A 16,680-nucleotide genomic window follows, 5' to 3' on the forward strand; every position below is an offset into this window, starting at 1 on the left:
GGCTAGAACCCCGTATGTATGTCTCTGTGGCGCAATCGGTTAGCGCGTTCGGCTGTTAACCGAAAGGTTGGTGGTTCAAGCCCACCCAGGGACGATGTATCCCTTTTATATAAATTTAATATGTATATAAAATTGTTGTTATTGGTATTTTGTGTAAATTACAAAAATAAAATGTTAAAATAAAAGGTTTTATGAATTTGGCTGTGTGTGTCTCTGTGACGCAATCGGTTAGCGCGTTCGGCTGTTTACCGAAAGGTTGGTGGTTCAAGCCCACCCAGGGACGATGTGTTCGTTTTATTTAAATTAAATTAAAAATTTGTAATAAATGATGACCAGTTTTACATAAATTTAACTTAATATGTAATCAAAATGTTCAACTGTGTTGATTGGTGTTTTGTTTAAAATTGCAAAAAATAAAATTTTATAATAAAAAGTGTTATAAAATCGGCTGGAACCCCGTATGTATGTCTCTGTGGCGCAATCGGTTAGCGCGTTCGGCTGTTAACCGAAAGGTTGGTGGTTCAAGCCCACCCAGGGACGATGTATCCCTTTTATATAAATTTAATATGTTGTCATAATATTTAATTGTTTTTATTGGTATTTTGTGTAAATTACTAAAATAAAATGTTAAAATACAAAGTTTTTGTAAATCTGCTATGCGCCTTATGTTTGTCTCTGTGACGCAATCGGTTAGCGCGTTCGGCTGTTAACCGAAAGGTTGGTGGTTCAAGCCCACCTAGGGACGATGAATCGGTTTTATATACTGTACATTTAATTTGCATAACAATGGATGATTACGTAATAATAATTTGCATATGTTGGTATATTAATTTGCAAAATACTGGTATATTAATTTGCATAATGCTGGTATATTAATTTGTATATGCTGGTATATTTATTTGCATAATGCTGGTATATTAATTTGTGTGAATGTATAATAATTTGCATAATGCTGGTATATTATTAATATTAATTATCTTGCTGTACTAAATAATGATGACGTCTCCATTAAGACGAGTAACGACAAGCCGAAGATGTTGATGATAGTGTAGGGCCTATAAAAATAGAGTAAAATTATAGGTAAGGGCATCGATTTACACAACTACATCTAGGTAACCTTAAATTCCCGTCTCTGGGAAGATACTGTGTTATAAAATACTATCAGAACGAACTTCTGTAAACCAACAGCCGATTCCACCTACTCTAAGATCACCGAGAAGGCAAAGGAGACTATGCAGCATTTAATGCAGCCTACGAAAAAACAACGAGCTGAAAACGAACCAAATGTTTGTGCATCGTTCACGCCTAATTTGATTCCTGTAGAGAATAGAAAAACTGTAGTGGCATCCAAACGTATCCAACTATCGCAGAAGAGACACATTGTTGCTCAGAGATGGGGCACGGATTTTTATATCTGTATCAGAGAATACCACCAAAAAGATGGTCGAGGTAAATTTATTCCTAGCAAAAAAGGGATTAATCTTAAAGTTGAGCAATGGTACGAAATGTTACGACGATCTAAAGAAGTTGAAAACAAGAGATTACAAGAGAGGTTACAAGAGATTAATGATGAAGGTAGTTCCGGTTATGTTACGGATGAAAATGATAATGGTGGAAAGAGGAAATATGTAAATGAGGAAGAAAATATGGTGGTACAAAATTCCGACAACAAGTACAATTAGCTAAATCAATATGAAGAGGTTTATGTGGATGAATAACTCAAACAATTATATCGGTAACTGGAGTATATTTAAGCTCTACTTTCCAATGCGAAATCATTAAGTTTTCACAAATTCAGCAAACTCTAAACTTTACATCTGAGAAGAAAACAGTAAAATACAACTATGGCTAGCTGTAATGAAGCCCGAATCCTGAAAGCAACTGAGGACGAAGAACCTATAATTATCAGCAGCGATGAAGAAGAAATTCCTGTCATTGACTTAACATCAAACGAAGAATCTATAATTATCAACAGCGATGAAGAAGAGCCTATAATTATTAACAGTAGCTGCGATGATGGTGAACTCCCCGATCTGCAACAAAATATTACTGAAGAAGAAATACTGAACAATCTTCCTTACAGTGAAGGCAACTATTTTTATTACCTTGCAAGAAATCCTTATGCATTATTATGAAGATGATGTTTTCGAGGCTGAAGAAATCCAGGATGACCACGCAGTATTGATTGCTAAGCAAAGTTTGGAAAAAGTATTCATTGAAGAGTTTTTATACATCATGAACAAACTTATTAAGATTGATTGCTATGGATGTGAATTTGACCGGCCAAGCCAAATTGACCACGAGGTAAGCATCATGATGACAGCCCACGAGCAGATAATGAAATATTGTTGACAGATCTTACTCGAGGGCTTTATGGATGAAACCGTTCTTTACCAAAAGTGGATTGAACAGCAAGGACTTGTTTCATGCAAATATACTTTTCATCATTTAATGTTTCTTATTCAGTCGCACAATATGCTTTTTGAAAAACTTTTAAATGCATGGACATCATAATTATGTATTCTATTTTTTTAAAATTATTATTTTGTGTTGTTAAACAAATTCATGCTTTTAACCTTGTTATTGAGATGTTTAATTATTCAAGTTTTGAAATATTTTTTTTTTATAATTAGTACTTTTATTACTGTTAACAATTTGTAAATATTGTTTGTTCATTATTTATTAATTTCATTCATTTTATTAAAATCGTAATTTGTCATTTATTAATTTCATTCTTTGTAATAATGTAAAAATCTGTTTGGTAAATTGTTTTGTATTAATTAAAATATTATATTTGAAGAAAAGTTAAAAACGTTTATTAGTCTTCGATTTAATTGTCTCGTTTAATTTGAATGAGTGAGAGTGTAAGGAATGGATGAGAAATTGAGAAAAGCGTATTATGATCCTAAGCATCCAGGGAGTTTCGGAGGTGCAGAACGACTTTATCAGAGCGTGAAAAGTGAGTTAAATATTACTAAAAAACAAGTACAAGATTGGTTGAGCAGACAAGATACATACACATTACATAAACCTATTCAACGACTTATTAATAGAAATAGAGTATACGTAACAGCTATAGACGAACAGTGGGAATTGGATCTCGTGGACCTGACATCATTAAAACGTTACAATAAACAAATTAAATTTCTTGTAGCATACATCGATGTATTATCGAAATATGCGTGGGTTATCACTATTAAGAACAAATCTTCCGATACAATGTTGGATGCTATGAAGTAACTACTATCCGGTATAAGAAAACCTTTAAAAATTCATACAGATAGAGGTTCAGAATTTACAAACAAAAAGGTTCAAGCATATCTTAAAACGCAAGACATACATTTCTTTACGACAAACAATGAAACAAAGGCTAGTATTGCTGAGCGTTTTGACAGGACATTAAAAACGAGGATGTGGCGATATTTCACGTCTAAAGGTAATAAATATATCGATGCGCTGCCCAAACTTGTTTCTAGTTACAACAATTTCAAACATCGATCTAAGTATCTAAGTAATTCCAATCATCAGTACAAAAGAAAACGAACATGATGTATGGCAAACTCTATACAGAAACAAGCAACGAGCCAAGAAACATAGGTATAAGTTTAAAATCGGTGATCAAGTTCGTATTAGTAGATATAAAATGCTTTTTGAGAAAGGTTATCTAGCAAACTGGACGGAAGAAATATTTACAATATTCAATCGTAAACGAACGCCTGTTCCAACGTATAAACTAAAAGACTGGAATGGAGAAGAAATCGATGGTACTTTCTATGAAAAAGAGTTACAAAAAGTTTCTAAAAAGAACCCGTAAAATGTTCAACACTCCAACACAAACTTTATGGCATTGTATCTAGATGAAGAGCAAGTACCGTTAAAACCGCTTAAACCGAATTTCGAAGCTAACGGTGAAGGAAGTTATATTTTAGCCTACCAGAGTTTATTCTCCGGTTAGAGCACATTATTCGAAGATACCGGAAACCAGATATCTAGGGAAGATTACTCGAGAGGTTATTCATTATTTGATTTTGATCTCACTCCCGATTTATCAAATAGTGGACATTTCAATTTAATCAAACAAAGAAATATACGTTTAGAAATACAGTTTGCTACTGCTTTGGCAGAAACAATTAACGTAATAATTTACTCTGAATTCTATTCAATAATTGAAATAAATAAGTCGTAATTATTTTAGATTTCTAATCATGGACACTGTACAGTTGTTAAGATTAATTAAATCAGATCCGTTGGATAAAGAAACTTTCGGGGCGTATATCCTTCTGATCGCTTACCTAAAGGCGATAGGGGATACCCCAGAGCTTATATAGCGAACGTATTAACTAGCAACGAGAACGGTTCGCATTGTGTCGCATTTTTTTAATGGATAATCAATATGACGGAGAGTTCTTTGATTCATTCGGACATCCTCCGGGATATTATAATCAGTATTTTGTTAAGTTTCTCGATGATTCTGTAAGTAGTTGGACATTTAGCGATAAAGCCTTACAAGCTCCTTTGTCGACCGTATGCGGTCAATATTGTATTTTTATATCGTACATAGATGTAGAGGTGTTGATAGTTCAATTATAGTTAATATGTTTACTAAAGATCATACACTCTAATGATACATTTGTTAAGTTAATTTACCCGTATATGATAAGGAATATATTAAGATTCATTGTTGACTAATCAGCTTTAATGTTTGTGTGTTTAATAAAATGAAATTAAAAAAAATGAAATGAAAGCTAATTTTTTCTTTGTATTCTTTTTTCTCTTGTCACTCATCTCTCAAAACGGAATCACTAAACACTTAATGCAACGTACAGCAAAGAAACATCATAAATGAAGTAATCAATTTATTTATTATATCACTGTTATCACTGTATTCGAAATATATATTTTACAATAGTTTAAAAATCGATCCAAAGCTTACTAGGTGATTTACGTTTCGATGATTTCGTTTTCTTTTTTACAACGGGTTCGGACTTTATTCCACCCGGCTGTATTCCACCCGATTTTATTCTTTGATAAACAGTTCGACGTGTCGAATTACCGATTAAACTTTCGGGTGTAATTAATTTTGCTAATACTACAAGGAATTCTTTCCAGCCTAGGGGCTCGAAGCCTCGTCTTTCCTGAACAATATCCTTTACTAAATCAATTAAATTACTGCCTTTTAATAGTTCTCCATCAAATAAAACTTCTCCGTATGCATTCCAGTCTATAACGCCTCTGTCCGGGTAACGTTCTATCCACTCTAAAATTTTTTTCAATTTTGTTTTCGATTTTAATGTAGCAGACACTGAATTTAATATATCGGATATTATAGGATCTGTTTTGATTTCCTTATCCTCATCTAGTTTCTCATCAATTGTGGGTAACGTTTTGCTGGATCCGTCTATATTCATACTTACAGGTTTAGGATTAGTGATGCGTTTCTCTCTCTGTAAATAGCGTTGAAGTATCCATTTGATCAGAGAAATTTTCTTATCGGCTATATCTCTCAGGTTCTTCTTGTATCTCCACAGTTTCTTCTTATGAGCTGCTTTTATAGATACAGTGCCTCATTCATCGCGCATTCACAGATTGTCGTTACCAACTCTTTATCGGCATTCTGTATCAGAAGTTTTCTCTGTTTAGAAGTGCAATTAGCTAAAAATCGTAATGTCTCGGCGTTTTTCCGCACACGTTTTGACATGATGATTACGAAATTAATAATGATACAAAGTACTCAAAGCACCGTTAACTTAAATTTTGGCACGTATACAAAATGTTTGTTGGTTGAAAATATATTTGTTCGAATCTCTTCCGGTGTATATAGATTGAGATCGATGAATAAGTATCCGTACGATTCAAGTGTTGCGTCATCGAATGCTTCTTGTAAAAACCGCCCCTTACCGAGATACATTTGTTTTGCTAGATTCATTATTTGGGTTTTATATCCAGGATTTTTAAATAACACTATATAATGAGCATTCAGAGTTATTGTACGAATTTCTTTCGATCCATAGAAGAAATTTTGCATTATAGATATTACTGATATGTTTTTGTGATGAGAACCTTTAGTAAACAGATTTACAACACGTTTGTCAAGGCTACACTCCGTAACAAGATCATCAATGATTACTAGGTGATTTTTACTGGGTTCAAAAGCATCTATATTTTCTACAGCAATACCTTCTATAAATTTAATGTTGGTAACGGACTTACTCAATTCGGTAAACAATGGTTGATATTCAGCGTAACACCATGTAATATCATCAAGTTTTTTATCGAAATAATTATTTTGTAAAAGTATTTTCACAAAGACTGATTTTCCGGATGAAGTTGGCCCACTAATAACAGCCGTGAATGGTGTTACCAGCTCGAAAGCCATTTTTATTCTGATTTAATTTGATGATTGTCTGAAGGTATAAAGTATAAACACACACACACACACACACACTTTTCATACATACAAAAGACGGATGAAAAAAAAAATATCTGACAAAATGTATACGATACACTATTTCTTTTTATTCATATAAACATTTTGATATTGTTATTTAAAAACTCTCTCCATTTAGAAATATAATATAAAATTAAATATATAAGCAATCTCGAACATAAACCAGGCATTGATAAATAATTTATGTGAAATCAAAATTCTAAAACTTCAAAAAAAAAAAATTTAACTTCAAATAAATTCTGAATATCATATTTCTTAAACTACAAATAAAAATTAAAAATATAATATAAAATTTAATATATTAACAATCTCGAGCTAAAACCAGGTACTAATAAACAATTTATGTGAATTTAAAATTCTTAAACTACAAACTTAAACTACAAATAAATACAGAAAAATCATAATTCCTAAAACTTCAAATTCTTTAAAACAATGTTATGCAAATGTATATTAATAAATAGATAAAAGCTGCTCTACCATACGTAACCGTATGGTAAAGTTTTAAAGTTATCAATTATTATTCGCTTATCGTTCACGATGCGATAGTCTTTTGTAGAGGTTTCGTTAACAATTTTACGCGTCTTTGGCTTTCGAGTGATACGATTAGACTCAACCGTCTTAATTGTATCAGGACCAATACCATTCACCATATTAGAAACAGTTTCAAAGTTAATTTTTGGAGAGTTTGCAAAATTTAAGGTTAAACCTTTAACTTTGCAAACGGTTTTTCCCGAATCTAATTTGTATTCGTAATTTTTGGGACCACCGACACGAAGCATGAGATATACTTGCCCTCCTTCGGATCAATTTCGTTAACTGACCTAAATAGTCACCGAGTGGAGGGTTCCACTCCCCAGGCTTTGTTACGTATACTACGCTGTCTGTGTCGTAGTACAAAACGCGTTCTTGCAAAGTCTCTAACAAATCGTACATCTTTAACCTACCTGATGCCGTTGTAAATGCTGCTATTGCGACATTAACTTTTTCTGTTAACATCTACAAACTGTTCTTCGTTTTCATATTTAATCTCAGCTAGGTTATCGTTGATAATATTTATATCGTGAACAATTACCTGAGGATCGGATAGAATATCGTACACTTCGTTCGGTTCCTGTGTATATTTTGTTTTCGTTAAATTTTCTTTTTGGCCAAATTGACCCCAAAAACTATTTAGCATCAATTTGGCTAGAGACCGTAAACCCGGATTGTATTTGATATTGCTTTTTTTTTTCTAGAGTAATACCCTCTACAGATTTGTAATCGTTAATATATTTTCCTTGATCTTCCGGAGTTTTACAGCATTCTGGCCATCCTGATGCTTCCTGTTTCAATTTGAGAAAGGTATTGATATACTCGGTGAATAACCCCGATCAGGGTGTATCTGAGGTGTAGACGCTTTTCTCGGTGAAATGCCACACAATGTGTTCTCTTTCTATTGTGTACCCAACTTGCACAGCCTTCGACACTTCCGTCGTAACCCAAGTACCTGTAAATGATCTCTCGGCTTTTGTGTGATTACACGATGTTTGTTGCTGCGCTTCCACACATGTTTTACACAATGGAAACGTTAATTTACGGGGTGTCCAATTGGATAAGTTCCGTACTTGTTAACGTACGGATACAGAGAAGTATAATCCACGTAATGAATTTCTTCACCCTGCTTTACCTGATAATACAAACAAGCCGCATTAGTCCTTCCTCCGAAAAAAAAAACATCTCTCGGATTCAATATAGGTTTATATACGGAAATTTAAAAAGCTGACATTTTTTTTCGGGAGTAAATGCGGCCTTAATTTTAACCCAATCGTGCTCCCACATTTCGACGTATTTAAAGTCGGGGAACTGTTGTTTAAGGAAACTAGATTTTTTAGTAGTTTTTATGAAGCTTTCTGTCATAGTTTCTTTCCTAAATGGGTTTTCTGTTTCACGCCTGAAACATTTAGGACACCCATGGAATAAGCAGCCCATGACTTCAAAAACAATTTTAGGCGTAACGCAGGCACCATCAACATGGTATGGTCCGAACAATTTTTCCGCCATTTATGGCGTGATGGATGAAGACCCCCCCACCTTCTATTAGCTTCATAAGATAAATACTCTATACTCACGTGTGAGTGATTCATAGGCCTAGTAGTGAGATATTTAGAGGGTGGAAATATAGCTATAGTTGATGGTTTTAGAAAATTTCTTGAAAAAACATAGTTACATGCCGAAGCAATAGTCATGATATTGTTGGAGAATGGATCCGCAACAACACCAGAATTAGGATCGGTTTCCGGTGTAGTTATACCCGCAGGAAGAGATGCCTAAACGTTAGACAACATTTTCTGAGAATATCCACATCCCTTATACAATATTCTACGAGTTCCTTTTTCAACTCGAATACGTGATTATTTTTATTTTTTACTTTATCATCGTACCATTTAAGAAAGGACTCCCTTGTAGAAACAGGCATTTTTTCTGGAGTGTACAACGATGCGTCGGGATACGGACCAACATAATTTTGATCCTCAGAAGAATTAAAGAGGTGTGGGAGAAAACCTTTCTTCAACTCATTAATGCCAAACGTTTTAGGTAATTTAGAAAGAGGCATAGGAAGAAAGAGAATTAAAAAAAACAAAAAACAAAAAAAAAACACAACGTAAGATTCCGTTTTTGTGAAAGTACTGGAGTACGAAGTAACTGTCATAACCCTTAAAGTTGTGTGCTATGCAAGTATGTTTTCGTTGTAAGCGTATTTTTTGAAAACATAGTCGCAAAAATCCTGGCAGGCTGATTCACCGTAGAAAGTAAGCGTTTTTTCACCGCAGATATTACCCCGTCGGAATCAACATCACCCTGGATACATTTAAGACAAGTTTTCTGAAGTACACAAATTTGGTTTGTGTTCCCCAGTCTCCTGCGCACACTCGAAATAAAAGGAAAAAAAATTAGTTACGGATTTCCTAAATTCTTCTTGATTTTTAAATTTCTTTTCTTTGTTTTTGTTTTCTACAATCTGCTTCATAAAACATTCATGATCGTAGGAAACATCTATCCTACAAACCCTACAAGAGTAACCATCGCATCTATTCCCCTTACGAATAATACGATTACATGTTTTACATGATTTAATTTTTTGACAAGTTGTTGTTTTATCCCGTTTTACGGATGTTTTATGATTATCAAAGCACTGCTGATTTTTAAAAACTCTGTTAAAATCAACATATTCTACAGAGTAATCAGAATTTACAGAGACTGTACAATCATTAGATTTACATAAATCACACACAATATTCACATGTATGCTTACACTTGTTATTATAACCCTTAAAACTTTCTTACAAAAAATAACTAATTTCAAAAAATGCCGTGATGCTAGAAATGAAATCAAAATGCTTATCGCTATAATATAAATAAATTTGCTTTTGTTTGAATTCCCCACTAAATATAACAGTATTTAAATTATCTTTAGAAATAACAATGAGTTGATAATTGGGAATACTCGTCTAAAACGCTTTCAATTCGTTAATGCCACATGGTCCCTCTCTAACCCCAGCATTTCTCAACAAATGGAGAGCAGCCCTTTCCTGTTCACATCGTCCCCTCCTCACATTATTCCATCTTTGTCTATTATTAATTTTATCCTCAATCATTGAGATCCCTGTGACGATCGCTCTGGCACAACAGATATTCTCATCCAACTCATTGTTAATTCTAATGAGACATCTACCCCCAAATTCTTTATCGATCACTTTTCTTACCCTACCACCCCCTATAGGCATTCTAAAATGCAAAACGTTAATTTTTAAAGTTTCATTAACAAAGATATCTGCTCGAGATTGTAAGACTTTCAATATAGCATTAAAATAACTTCAGGGGTCATGTGGTCCCTACGACGGAAAGGTATCGATATTGGTATATCATTTGCTCTCGTCAAGGAAATCTTCCCCCTCGTTGGATCTCGGACGGACCCCCCTCGGGCATATCCTGGCGTTACCCCTGGTAAGAAAGAACATATGAGAGCTAGAATAGGCCTAATAATAGTTATTCGGGTTTAAATAATGTTTATTTAGACAGTGCATGATATGGACGTACGGTACGGATATGCTTAAAGTCTACACAACTTAACCAATATCAATTTATTTAAAAATATTATAATTATAATCTGGGGGAGGGGGCGCAATTTTCTACTCTTTCCCCCGGGCGCCAAAACTTCTAGCTTCGCCACTGATGACACACTCGATGGTCATCCGAAAAACACCTTTAAAAATTAACTACATAGACTGTACCATACTCAGGAGCTACCTGGGAAGATGACCAAATTTCCATCGGTCCTGGCACCTTTTGGACTTGACGTTGTATATCAAATCAGGACCTGCCTGGAACGGCCGCCTGGTTCCAATGATCAGATTCATACATTATCATTCAAAAACAAAGTTAAATATGCATTAAAAAAAACCAGCCTATTAACAAAGAGCATTTCTCCCTCTGCCAGTTAAAATACTCTACTACCACTGTAATTACAAAAAACGTGTAACAATCAATGGAATGATGTGTCAAGTCTTGATGCTGCTATAACTTGTCATTGACAGTAGTGTCACTGCATGTTTACACCATGATACCTGTAGGCCTAACCGAGTTCAGCAAAAGGTTCAACTTGAGTATTGTCACGCTGGAGATGCTCTGTTGCTGCATCTGTAAAATAATGAAATTGTCTTTAATTTTTTGATAAATAATGCACTTTTAAGGATTTGAGATAAGGACAAAGAATTGAAGAAAAGAGATAACATAATAATGAACTTAATTTGATCAGAGTCATTCTTTTCAAATTCATCATATGGATTCCAGAAAATTGTTTGGATTTCACTAGTTCATTTTGTCATGTGATAAAATAAACGAAAAATAATACAACATAACAATAATAATAATCCCACAATAATATACCTAATATGATAATAAAACCATGGTATAGGACTGAATCGACTTTTTATCTGAAAAGTGACTTATAATATATCAATTATTTTAGAATAAGTCTACGTCCAAATTTTCCGATTTTCAGTGGTTGTTTATCAACCGCTTTATGAAATAGAAAAAGGATTGCAATTTTTCTACCGCATCTCTGATCACAGGCCATCTTTTCGACAGATCCCAGCCGTTAGTTATTCACTCATTATAATATAGCCCACAATCGCATGCATGCCGTATACTACAATAAAAATATGCTCGTACCATTTAGCACGGAAAAATAACAAATCAAAACACTTTGGATTTACAGTGCATCAAAATATTTCCAGTGCTTACCTCAGTATAGCGGCCTTGATACATATGTTAAGAATACACCATAAAACGTTCCAAAAGTTGATGTTTTTTTTTGGATAAAATACGACTTAATTAACATTGTCTCGACAATATTTACACCACTAACGCACACGCTTCTCTTTCACTTGCATTAAACATGTGGTGAGTCTAGGTTATTCAATGAAAATGGTCTAGAAACACAACACTTAAATTCGGAATAGACCTATCATGTTGTTGTTTATTTTTAAAAACCTTTTATACCTCCATGCTTATACATAGACCCAGGTATTCAAACTTTTAAGCCTGGGGTTAGTTCCAATCTATTGAGACCAGTGGCGGGCCGACATAGTGTACTTCCATTTTTTTTTCTATGTCACCCCCACCCATTTTTTTCTTATAGCGGTAGATTTGCAATAGAAGGGCCCAGTGAATAACTTTCACAGATACAATGAGCTAGCTACACTCAGAAAAAGCCACACTCTTTCTTGTAAATAATGCTAGAGTAGGGGTACATAGGTGGTGTTTCTATAAACAGAAACTTTTTTCTAAAAATCGGCCGGAAAATTATTTATTTTTAGCAATGTTGCGCAGGCCGGATCAAAATCTTTGGCGGGCCAGCGTTGGCCAGCGGCCCGGGGGTTAAATAACGGGGACATAGGATATGTGTTTAAGTCCATATATGATGTCTACAAAACGAAGACGAAAAACTTCCTCATTATTTTTTTCTTGAATCGTGATAATTTTTGTTTGTACATATAATAGAATATTGGTAGGCCTACGTTCATCGTTCTAACACATTCATTACACACATAATAGGCCTATGTATTGTAATAAGAGTGAGAAAAATATACCTGACCGTTTTCAAAAAGGGAAAACATTGAATTTTAAAGAATTAAAAACTCACTTCCCCCCATCCAGAAATAAAAATTATCCCGGGGAGAATCCGGACCCTCTTGGGGTTCATCGATTTATGAAATCGTTTTCAAGAGGGTGAAAACCTTGAACTTTAAAAACTTAGAAGTCATTAAAAGACACCTCAGAAGTTGGGAAAGCTCATTTACCGCCATTTAGGTATCAAATTTTTTCCGGGGTGGACCCCCGGACCGCCATTCGTTTTGGGGTTGTTTGGAAACATTTTTAATTTTATCAATATTGTTATTATTCATCAATGTTGTTATTATTTACATACCCGCGTTATGCAAATTAAAATATCAGCATTATGGAAATTAATATTAATTTTATCAATATCGTTATTATTTACATACCCGCATTATGCAAATTAATATATCAACATTATGGAAATTAATAAACAACCATATATAAATTAATATACCAGCATATGCAAATTAATATACTAGCAAAATATGAAATCAATATACCAGCATATGCAAATTAATATACCAGCATATGCAAATTATTATTACGTAATCAGCCATTGTTATGCAAATGGTCTCAGGTACCATATACTCTACTTTTAAGACAAGGTTTAATAACCACAAGAAATCATTCAATAATAAATCATACGAAAAGGAATCTGAAATGTCTAAATATGTGTGCAAACTAAAAAATGAGAATACCAAATTTAAAATAGAGTGGAACACAGTAAAGCGCTCATCCGTAAAGCGCAGGTTTGGTAATTGCAAACTTTGCATGGACGAAAAATTAGCTATCCTTAATGCTAATAAGACAACTTAATAAAAGGTCCACCTGATCGCAGCTAATATGCAAAACACCTTTGTATGTAAGAGAGTAGTATGTGCAAACAATCAGTCTATCTGAGGATCGTGATACAGTGGAACGTGCAGCATAGACACTCCCGTCCATCTGTCCAGTTAACATATGTACATATATATATATATATATATATATATATATATATATTATATATATATATATACAGTATATATATATATATATATATATACATTTATGTTGATATTGATACAATACTATATCTGAAATAATGACAATGTATCTATGTATGATGTGTATAATGTTGGAGATGACCTGCCTGCTGCAGTGATATTCTGATTTTAAATCATTGTCCTGTACATTACAGTACATAATTAAAAAGCGAAATCAAAAACAAGAAATTCCCCTAGGGTGCTCTTATCTCGATCCCTCACCCCGACCTTTCCAACATCTCTTGATTCCTGATGATGACATAATTAATGTCGAAATATTGAATCCCAACACGATGGCGTGTATTTCAATACTTGGAGTATGTATTATACTTTCTTATCTGAGATTAATCAGTGGACCTTTCGATCTCTTGATCCGTGTCCCTATAAAATTCTTAATTTTCCTATTATGAACAAGTACGCATACAATAATTACAAGAGAGCGTGACACAGTTTCAATCCAATTTTGTTATTAATATACAAAAACACTGAAATATATTTCGGTTTAAGCACCAAGGTTTTTAACAACTGAAATGTTTGAAAGGAAACTCTCTTAAAAAATAATTTTCTTTTTCTCTACTAACTGATTCGATGTGCAACAACTGTACCACGAAATATGGGCTGTACTAACTTAGCTCTGATTATTCACATGGTGAGAACCATGAATGCAGGCGTAATCGATTGAATAGAATTTTAAATTGGGGTTGAAGTTTCTTTTAGGTGCATGTTTTTTGGCAGAATCGATGCTACGTGAAGATCGTTTATATAAATTTATGTAATTTTCTTTCTCCCAATTCGATACAGCTTCTGACAATTTTTCATAGCTTGTGAAAGTGCCATGGAGACGCAAAGTGTCTTCATCTGCCATCTTGAAACTTCACCAAGTGCACGCTACAGAAAAAAAAAATATTTGCACATGCTCAATAGGACGTTTTCGTATTCACGAAGCAAGCGGCGCCCTTCAAATAGATCGGCGTAAGCATAGCCTATGATTAATGCTTACTACTCGGTGTAAGCATAGACGCTTCGTAAAACATAATTGATAAAAATTACAAACTTAAAAATATTCAAAATATAACTGAGAAATTGGGTAGTGAACTTAAAATTAAAGAAATAAAAACAATAATACAGTAACAATACAATAATATAAAAACACATTTGTTTACACATACACAAATATATCCATCCCTACTCAATCAACTAACCCCCTTTTTTTCAAATTTGATCCACACAGGCCTAAATAAAACAAACAATTTCATACAAATAAAAATTAAACTACAGTATATTGAAAATTCAATATACTACAATACACAATACTTTCTGGCTGCCTAGCCTTAGGCTAGCGGGTTGGGTAAGCTAGGCATGCTCGTTCGGGGGCTAGTACGCTAGTCTACTAGGACTGGGTCTCATTCTCAACCCTTTCTAGCCTAGTAGTACAGAGATCTCAAGTCTCCCGAAAATAGCGGGTTTCTCCCGATTTTTGAGGCCGTCTCCCGCCCTCCCGATTTTTATTAATAATCTCCCGATTTTTTTAAATATCCCGAAAATTTCACGAAAAATGTGATTTCCACGATGTCATAGAGCAATAAAACAAAATTTCTTATCTTAAGCCAATATACTATGGCACTCGCTCAGCCTTAAAATGTCGTAAACAAGACCAGGGAGTTGTTATTTAAGTTGTTTATCAAAATAACAACTCCATGGCAAGGCAGGCCTAGATCCGTGGTAGAATCGCCTTGTTTATCCTCCATGTTACGATCTTTTTCATCCGCGCGTGTCAGTTGAGTAAATAAATTTCAACAAATTAACGAAATTTGAAATCACATCGGAATGGATGCCCCAAGTTTTTTCGTCATGAAGATTTGAAACTTTGTAGAATCGGTGCATAAAAAATACTTTTTCTTTCAAGTAAGCTTCAGTCCTTTAATAACAATACTAAAAAAATCATAGTAGGTTTTGGTACTAAGTAGTCTTCCGAAAAATGAAGTTTATTTTAATATCAATCCTGAAATACATGTAGGCCTAGGCTCTATCTGCACTGCAGGGTATGTGTGTTGTGTTGAGTGGGCGTCTGTATGTAGTGGTGGTCGTGACTCTGCGGCCTTAGGCCTAGTTACGCACGTACAGATGGAGCCTAGCGAGGCAAGATTTAATGTTTTTTCATGCCATTATGTACCAATTATTATAGGCTAGACATATATAAATGCTGACTTAAAACATGTAGTATGATTTACTAACTAAATTAAAATATATATATTTTTTAATTTTTTAGCAAACATGTAGATCTTGCAAGTTGCAGTTACCTTGCTAGAATTCTATGCTCTTTGAAGAGATGTAGTAAATCAGCCATAGCCTCTAATATGCCAATGAACCAAGCAAAGCCTTGTTGACTGCTGCCAAGAATGCTTTACCAGCAAAATTCTAAATAAATAATAATATTTATAAATTTATATTTTAGGCCAACTGCAATGTGTAAAAAAATGTAAAATTGTTAAATAAAAGTAAACAAATTGATGAAAATTGTTTGTTTTCTTCATTTTGTGTAATACTTTCATGTTGCACAGTGCGTCGTAAGGCGTCACAGCGCGTTGCTACAGGAGGCGATTGCTTCATGAAAAAAATCTCCCTATTTTTTTGTTTTCAAACTTGGGATCTCTGGTAGTAGGTCTAGCAACCACACAGACAGCACACTTTTAGTTTTATGTACTCATTCAAATCAAGCTTTTCATCTAGGCCTATAGACTATCTATCTAGATTCTAGTCTATTTAACCGGAGACCTTTCTGTCATACTGTAGAGTTTTTTAATTGTGCGGATGATACCTCATAAACCAGCTCATATTTGCGCAGAAAATTGCTAGGAAAATAGGTATCGTAAATACTGCGCATTAATACATTGTTATATACATATATATATATTTCTTGCAAGTCGAGTGGCCGAGCGGTAAGGCAGGGGCGCCGCTAGCTACAGCCTTAACATCGGCGCTGGTTCAAGCCACTCCTCGCCCATGGTTTGGTCGGTAGAACCAAGTCTTCTTGGATAAGGACTTAAA

The 16,680-nt window shown here is 34.1% G+C and overlaps 4 non-coding genes across 4 annotated transcripts; all 4 read left to right on the plus strand.

Annotated features, from left to right (window-relative positions):
* The first annotated feature begins 20 nt into the window (after positions 1–20).
* Positions 21–94, plus strand: Trnan-guu. Its single transcript has one exon. It is a non-coding gene; the product is annotated as a tRNA-Asn (tRNA).
* A 115-nt stretch (positions 95–209) lies between these two features.
* Positions 210–283, plus strand: Trnan-guu. The gene has a single exon. It is a non-coding gene; the product is annotated as a tRNA-Asn (tRNA).
* A 183-nt stretch (positions 284–466) lies between these two features.
* Positions 467–540, plus strand: Trnan-guu. Its single transcript has one exon. It is a non-coding gene; the product is annotated as a tRNA-Asn (tRNA).
* Positions 541–671: 131 nt separating this feature from the next.
* Positions 672–745, plus strand: Trnan-guu. Its single transcript has one exon. It is a non-coding gene; the product is annotated as a tRNA-Asn (tRNA).
* Positions 746–16,680: the final 15,935 nt, after the last annotated feature.

The sequence above is a fragment of the Anneissia japonica genome, unplaced genomic scaffold, assembly GCF_011630105.1.
Source record: "Anneissia japonica isolate Jap-2015-1 unplaced genomic scaffold, ASM1163010v1 scaffold2692_len624387_cov171, whole genome shotgun sequence".
Lineage (NCBI taxonomy): Eukaryota > Metazoa > Echinodermata > Crinoidea > Comatulida > Comatulidae > Anneissia > Anneissia japonica.